The sequence below is a fragment of the Hipposideros armiger genome, unplaced genomic scaffold (genome assembly GCF_001890085.2).
Source record: "Hipposideros armiger isolate ML-2016 unplaced genomic scaffold, ASM189008v1 scaffold_711, whole genome shotgun sequence".
Taxonomy (NCBI): domain Eukaryota; kingdom Metazoa; phylum Chordata; class Mammalia; order Chiroptera; family Hipposideridae; genus Hipposideros; species Hipposideros armiger.
Window position 1 is genome coordinate 374,208 of NW_017732061.1, and position 8,799 is coordinate 383,006.

At 36.2% G+C, this 8,799-nt stretch overlaps 1 long non-coding RNA gene across 1 annotated transcript in view; it reads right to left on the reverse strand.

The window, feature by feature from the left end:
• Positions 1-1,633: 1,633 nt before the first annotated feature.
• The window catches only part of LOC109373352 (uncharacterized), a 237,084-nt gene continuing 229,918 nt past the window's right edge, over positions 1,634-8,799 (reverse strand). Inside the window, exon 5 of the long non-coding RNA XR_002122208.1 lies at positions 1,634-3,127. This is a non-coding gene — a long non-coding RNA (uncharacterized LOC109373352). The remainder of the gene's footprint in view (positions 3,128-8,799) is intronic.

Sequence of the window (8,799 nt, forward strand, 5' to 3'; positions counted from 1 at the left end):
TACAAATAATTTGCTCTGATCATCTGCTTTAAAATTTTTTATTGTGCATAATTCACGTTTGGATGCAATAAAAAAATAAACAGATCAATTTTCCTGAAGCAATAAGGTATACATTGCATTGAGCAAACATGGTTAAAAGAATGCTCACTTTCATTCTTCATAATTAGACTTCTAACTTCGATATTACAGCAGCTGTGAATATATGTGTCTTTAGAAATGAACTTAGTGAGAGCAGGTGGTTTTAGAGAGAAGAGAACTATCAGACATTTTAGAGAACATGGAAGGACTTTCTCCTGTTACCAAAAATGCCTCAGACTGATATGGCGAGGATTTACAATGCCCACAGATTCTTGCAGTGAGATAGCAAATGCACTCTGCTACGCCTTGGGATGTTAATACATTATGCCTTATCAGAATTAAAAGTAGTGTAGATTTTCATTTACAAATTTACATTTTAAATTATAAATTCAGTAGTTCAATCTACAACATTACACATCTCTAAAACATCAAACTAAGATAAAGTAAGCATAACTTTATTTCATAGATTCCTTCTTTTAGACATGCTGGTTAAGTGTGTAGTCTCTGAATCATAAAGAAGAGATGTCAATTCTAGCACACTATCTCTTATTAGCTATGAGAAATTGGACAATTTACTTAGCATACCAAATAAAGATAGTAGGATGAGCCTCATAAGGATGTGATTAGGTTTAACTATATCTAACTATAATAGAGAGAGAGAGAGAGAGAGAGAGAGAGAGAGAGAGAGAGAGAGAGAGATGAATGATATAGATAGGTAGATATATACAGAGAGATATACCTAGACAGAGATGATAGAAATAGAGATAGAAATAGAGACAGAGATAGAGATGATAGAGATAGAGATAGAGATAGAGGTAAATATATGCCCTGGTATACAGTAGGATGCATCAAATATAAGAAATAGATAATAGTTGTAGCTTTATTTTGTCTGATAAACAAACATAAGTATTAGAAAAGTCTTTCTCTAAAAAGTGAAAGGAAATAAAACAAAGTGAAGATAATCTATATCACAAATTAACTAAATTCCTTGACACCTAAAAATCAATTCACTTTTATATTATGGAGTTCTAACTGTTCATTGGGCATGGGTGAAGCTATGGGAGATTTGTAAAGTGCTAAGAGAACCCCATTCTCTCAAGGAGCTGACTGATCTGGAAGCTACACTTTCACATAAATACTCAAACACTATGCTCTACGAGAGGCTCAGGATTGAGAGAGATCAATGCTGATTGGATGATTTGTTACTAATAATTTTCACAACAGATAGCCATCAATTGCTATACTTCTGTCTTTGAATCATTCCTCCATTAAAGAATATGGTTTTTATTTACAGGGGATCAATATAGGAAGGCTCGTGAGGACTTTTTGATAGTTATAAAAGCTTCAGTGCTTCTCTTATATTTGAGGAAGTTTATCCCTGGCACATTTGATTGCATTTGCTCTTTAAAAGGAAAAAAAGAAAATATTTAATTTTTTTTTTGTTTGAACTGTTTTATTTTTGCACTTTTTAAATATGAAATCAACTCCAAATACTTTTTAAAATTTAATCCACATTAAAAAATATGGCCAATAGGAAGATAAAAGGAATTTTAAAACACATTTTTATGACAGCATCTAAGCAAATTATTTAAAATCACAGATGATATATATGTTTTTAGCACAGATGATACACTTGGGCTACAGTGGATCCAGTCTTAATCTCTGTCTCATTCATATCATAACAAATTATTAAAACTAAATTGCATTTTGAAGATATCCTATATTGAAGCTGAAACACTCAGCCCCCCAACAATGGAACACTGATGCCTGAAGCTCACAGAAGCTGAAACATATCCCCCACCCACCAAAGCTTTAAACAAGCTGCTTTCAGAAGCAAAGGCTTATGATTTTACACTTGTGTGAGTTTTCTTTAAAATGTCATCAATAGAGGTGCCATTTTGCAACAGAATGTATGTTCTTTTGACCCCTGGACAGAATTTCTAAAGGGTCAATTTTGAAGTTTTCTCAAGTTTAATAATAAGTTAGAGTGATAGGTAGCATTTATAAGCCAGCGTCAGATGGAAAGAAATCTCCCTCTTTCTGTCTGCTCCATCGGGAAAAGTATCCTCCACTACAAAACCAGCCAAAAAAACCCCAAAAAACAGTGAGAATGAATCAAATGCAATTCAATTGAAAGAGACATACCTTCACTTCATAAGACTAATTCAAAGGATGGTATTATATTTGTAGAAATTTAATAAACTGATTAATATTTAATGTAATACAGCTTTTATTTTTTTGATACTGAATCCCCCAACTTCACGAAAGTATGTGAATCCAGTAAGACATAAAAAGTAAACAATGTTGTTCCTTTGGGATTTGAATAGACTTAATCTGTAGTTAATGAATTAATAATGCAGCGACGCCACAGAACATTAACAAATGCCTTTCCATTAACAGCATATACAAAAGTAACATTAATGCCAGAGAAATTTAGGTAGCTGGTTTGATTTTAAGAGCTGGGTGTCAAAATATTGAGGAGCCAAATGTTGCCTTTATGGGGATATTTATCTGCTTGCAATTGTTTTGCCATGACCAATTATAAGCACTGTTTGCAACTTCAATATAAGAGACAGGTACCCAAGGGACATAACACTCAAATTGATTAATTCACCCCATCTTTAGCAAATTGCAAGTAAATTGATTTGGCATACACAGCAGGAAAGCCTTAATGCAAATGTGGCCTCTCTCCATTTTCCTAAGACGTCCCTAATTAGAAGTGACATTATTATCATATTAGTAAGCAAAATCCAGAATAATCATTTATCTCCATTTCTGCAGGAAAAAAAGATTTATTCTATACAGTCTCAACACACTGATGCTACATTGGACTCCAATTCCAGCACTGAGGGGCACCACTTCAAAACAGTAAGATCCACAGGACTACAGTGATACAGAAGTGATTGGACTATTCACATCCACTGGGCTATGAAGCCAACGGAGGCACTTCTCTGCTATTAAATGACAAAGAATGTCTTTTGCTGTTGTTTTCCTTCTTCATAAGGCCAGAGACCTGCCTTCTTTCAGTTCCAGGCTCCCATCTTGACACCTGTGATCAGAGAAGAAAAGGTTCTTTTATTTGCAGCTCAGTTAAAAATAATCCTGGGGAAAGGATCCTGATTGGAATGAGAGAGGAGAGGCAGTCCTATGACTTAAGTAGGATAGAAGTTCTTTCAGAGTTAAACAATTGCCAATTTAAAAATTCTTCATACAATGCTTGCTGTATAGTAAGTGCCTAATACATGTGAAGAACATGTTAATATTGGCCCTCTGTCAAGGGCATGGGCAGTATAGCTGTGTGATAGTCATGTGTGGAACTGGCAATCAGAAATTTTAGGTTTTAATCCTCTCTCTGAAGTTAAGAACATAATTTGGGTAAATTGCTTTGCCTCTCAGAGCTTTAACTTTTCATTTGTAAAATCACCTTGAAAGATATCCCCCACTCACTGGAGTTGTCTCTTGAGCGAGATATATTTTGCCTTTACTGGATACTGTGGGGTCTGGCTTGTTCTAGTCAATAAACACCAGTTCAATCTCCTTTGCCCTTTATGAGTTTTGGAGCATCAACTCAATACTGACACCAATAGTGTGACCTTGGGAAGTTACCAAAGCTTTCTGTCTCAGTGTCCCCACCCATCTAAGGAAATTGCAATTCCTTTGTGACGAGACTGTGTTTTAGAGGAAATGAAGCAGTGCATATAATAATACTTTGCTGGTGTTCAATGCCATTTTTAGATGCAAGGGCTTATTATACTAGATGGAAATTATTCCAGTTTCATGTCGTCATGAGAGACATTTTAAAAAGCTAACAATAACTCAGTTAGCAACTGGAAATCATAAACTAAAAAATACATTCCAGCTTCATATAACTTGATATTATTCTGGTGCTAGCTAAGATGAATAAGAAATCATAATGTCATTATGCAAATTATTAATGCTATATAAGTAGATGATCAATGTGACTGAACCTGCTGGGTAAGGATTAAAACTGACCAGAAGGAAGTATGGTAATATAGCTAGAGCCTGCAGATGATGCTTCGCTGGAGTCTGAGAAAGCTTTCTCCTAAAATGAAGAACGCAGGAAAACTTTCAAGTACATGTAGGTAAGCTCTTCATCCATTTCATAGTTCTATTTATGTGATAAATTATTAATGTTTTTCTTTTAATCACATACATAGGAAAGCCTATTTTTTCACAAATAATGCTAAACAAACAAACAAAAAAAAAACACCCTCTTTTTTTAAAAAAAAGAGCCTAACTGCTACAAGAGGGAAGATTCTAGTCATTGGTTATTTACATAGGACCATGAATGCCCATAAAACTTTTACCAGCAGCAGGACTTACCTATAATCACAAGGACTTATATTTTTAAAGCCTGCAAGGAAGAAGCAAAAACGTATTTAAGGTAAAATGTTCAAGGCCACATGTCATGATCAACTGTTATTGAGTGAATCTATCATTTGAAGGATTCCCTGCAAGGAAAATAAAAGAGAACATTGGCTGAAAGCTGTACATGACTTCCTCTGTAGGACAAGAGACTCTAGAAGATAGGTGATAGTTGGCACTGAAATTTATGACCGGGCTTGGCGAGTCACAGCAAAAAAGCAAGCTGTTTTCTCTTTTACAGGCTGTTTTAATTTTATGAAACATTCTTTCAGGTAAGCGTTTCTGCCACTGATCTACTATCTAGGCTGCACATATCACATGGGCTGCCCTTCTCTTATGCATTTGCTTATGTGATTAGTATTTGCTTATGTGATTAAACGGAAACATAATTCCTCTTCAGCATTTCTTTGCTGAACGGGACCTGTACATAGAAATATAAAATGGGGATCTTGGAGACGAGATATAATCAGGTGGTCAGGGGACTTGATAAGTTCGCTACACACCCCTGATTAACTGGGAGGCTACAGACCTACAGAGGAGAGTCTTCATGGGGCCTGGTAGAAAGAAAAACTGGGGCAGGCTCAAAACTTGCCTGAAATTTGAATGTGCACCCCTCCTCACATATGGATACATTGGAAGGGTGGAACCTTAATTGGGCCAAGGTCTTTGAGCTCTATCTCTGACCTGTCATTGACTTACGAATTATGCTGACTCTGTATAAACCTCTAGGAAAAGAAAAAACCCCACAAAAAAAAACAGAACCCCAGTGGCCACATGATGCTGGGAAGACAAATTCCATAGGTTAAATCTCAGCCAGGTGGGTTACACATAAAGAAAAGGAAAAAATAGCAACAAAGTAACAATGACAACCTCATACAAATAACAGACGAACAGAAATCTAGAATTGCTTATTATCTAAAATGATCAGTTTTCAGCCAAACTTATGAGACCTATAAAGAAAGAGGAGTATAATCCATTACTAGGAGGGGAATGGCAGTGAATATAAACTTTCTCTGAGTAGACATACATAATGCATTTAACAATAATAAAGATTTTGTGGACAATGATTTCAAGTTACCTACTATAAATACTTTCAAAAGTATAACAAAAATATGATGAAAAAGACTCAAACAAAAGGGAATATAAATAAATAACAATTAAAAAGAAACACAAGAAATTCTAGAACGAGAAAGTACAATAACTGAAACTTAAAAAAAATATTCAGTAGGATCAAAAGATGACTCGAGATGGCAAAAGAAAGAATTAATAAATTTGAAGATAGACAAACAAAGAAAAGAGAAGCCACATTGGAACACAGTTGCTATATTTTATCAGAATTAAGTCAGTGTTAATCTGAAATACTATAAATTAAAGTGTGTATTTTAATCTAAAGCAACTACTTATAAAATGAGTAAAAGAAATAGTTTAAAAACTCATCAGAGGAATGAAAATGGTACATTAAAATATATTTATTTCACACAAATGAAACAATAAAATAGAGGAACAAAAAAGACATGAGACACATAGAAAACAAAGAGGGAATTGACAAACATAAATTTAACCACATTATAAACTCCACCTGTATGCACCAAACACTCCCATCAAAAGGGAGAAATTCATAGATTTGTTTAACAAGCAGTTCCCAAATATATGCATTCTATAAGAAACACCCTTTAGGTTCTAAGACAAATAAATTGAAGTAAATGGATGGAATAGGATATTATGCAAAAAATTACCATAATGATACATGGAGTCCCTGTACTAAGATCGTATAAAATAGATTCTATAACAAGGTATAGTACTAGACACAAAGAGGAAAATTTCATGGTGATAAAAAGGGTCAATGCATCAAGAATTTATAACAATTATAAATGTAGATGAACTATGAATACTGTTACCTAAAAATGAAGTAAAAACTAAAGCAAGTGAAAGAAGAAATATCAAGAAAAATTAACACTGATTGTTGACAACTTCAATGTCCTACTGTCAATGACTGATAAGGAGGAAAACTAGGGAGAAATGCAGCAAGGATATGCGACACTTGAATGAACTCTCGACTTACTTGACCGAACTGATATTTATAAAAAGCTCCCCCAAAGAGACCAGGATACATATTCTTTTCAAGCATACAAGGAATATTCTCGAGGAGACATCATATGCTAGGCAATAAAACAAGTTTTCATGAATTTAAAAGGAAACCATTCAAGGAATGTTCTCCCACCACAATGGAAACAAATTAGAAATCACAAAAAGAATTTTGGAAAGTATCAAAGTATGTGGAAATTAAAGAGCATACTTCTAAATGACACGTGTCAAGGAAAAAATATAAAGGGAAATTAGAAAACATTCTGAATAAAATGAAAATTAAAGCCCAACATATCGACATTTATGAGATGCAGCTAAAGTAATGCTGAGAGGAAAATGTATAGCTTTTAACTCCAATAAAAGAAAAGGAAATGACCTTTAATCAGTAATTTCAGCTTCCCTCTTAAGAGACTAGAAAAAAGAGAGCAAATGAAACTTAATGAAAGCAAGCGGAAGGAAATAATAAAGACTAGATTGGGGGCTAAGGAAATGGAAAAAAAAACAACCATGAAATAACGAAACCCTGACAAGTAAGGCGAGAACCTGACAGAAATCAAGGGCGATTCACGAGCCAAGGCTGAGCGAGAAGCCGGGCTGACTCCTGGCACCTGCAGCAGCAGTTAGCTGACATTCATTACAGGTCTCTGTATAAACAGGATGCAGCCACTCTGGCACTGTATGGCTTTCAGTGCATCGTATTGTTAATATTCCAACTGCAAAACAATGATCCTCTCTCACGCCTTCAGTTTGAAATCCGTAAGGAAGGAATCTGAACAGCCCCATTTGGTCTTCATCATCTCTGCTGTCACTTAAGCCTCCTCGGCCACGAGCCAGACGTACCACTGAGGTGTTTTTGTTTGTTTGTTTTTTGTTTTCCTTATGAGTAGGCAAGAACCCAAAAATAAGGGCTTGGACAAGAAGAAGTTTATTTCCCCCTGCATTAAAGCTTCGTGGAACTGGCTTAGAAAAGCCAATTGTGTGCATCTCTTCCCAATTCCACATTCAGTGACTGTATGTTATATTGGTATTTTGAAGTCAGCCACGGTGGGAGTATTTCCTTCAGAGAAATCAGGAAACACTCCCAGTCAGGCCACTCTGACCCACGGAACCAGAGGCTAATGATTTACCAGCACACCACTGGGAGAGATATCCAGATCAGCTGTGTGAGCTGCACTGTATCAAGGAACCAGCTTTATTGTTTTCTTATTGTTCTCCCAAGGTCGCATGATGGCCCCAGATGGTTGATGGGGCTCTCAACTCATTACATTTTTTATCCCATGCTGCAGTAAGAAGGAAGAAGGGAAGTTGAAGGGGACCCCTTTTAATCAAAACCAATGGAAATTCCACACAACACTGATTCATCCATCTCATTGTCCAAAAACTAGTCAAAGCCACAACTATAATAGTTCAGAGGTCTGGGACTTGCGCCAATTCTCACAACTAATAATTAAGGTTTGATGATTAAGTCAGAATATGGGCAATATATATTTGGAAGCAGTTAGAGGTTCTTGAACCAATAACCAATAGATCATCTTTCTGTCAGGTATTCACCACTATACCCAGCAGCTGTAGTAAACCAGCAGAAGCACCGATCCTGCTTCTTACATCACATCTGCAGGGGACACCAGTAGGCAGCTTCCCTCAGAAGAAGGCTGCAAACAGAGCTGCCCCCATGACTAGCCTTCCCAAGACAGAGATGCTTGCAAGAGAAATCAGAAGTTGGTCATAAGGTGGGGAATGACAGGAAACGGATGAGACAAGCTTTGCCCTTATTTACCTTTGCACTGATGGTGTAGTATAACTGACCATAAATCTAGTTTTTCTAGAAAAACACAGTTATTACAAACCAGGCTACCACAGACAATTTGAGTAGCATGGTTGGCAGAATAATGACCCTCCAAAGATGTCCACCTCATAATTCCCAGAACCTGTGAATATATTACATTACATAGCAAAGGGAATTAAAGGCCGTAGATAGGATCCAGCTTGCTAATCAGGTGACTTAAAATAGGGAGGTCATCCTGGATGGTACAGGTGGGCGTAATATAATCACAGGGTCTAGATCAGAGTGTTAATGAGGTCATCATTCTGCACCCCTCCCAGTCCTCATCCTATGCACCTCTCCACTTGTCTTCTTTTTTTTTTTTTAAAGATTTTTATTGGTGAATTGGGGGGATGGGAACAGTGCTGGGGAATTGGGGGAAGGGGGACAGACAAGTTGCTGTCGTTTTGTTCTTCAGTCTAGTTGTG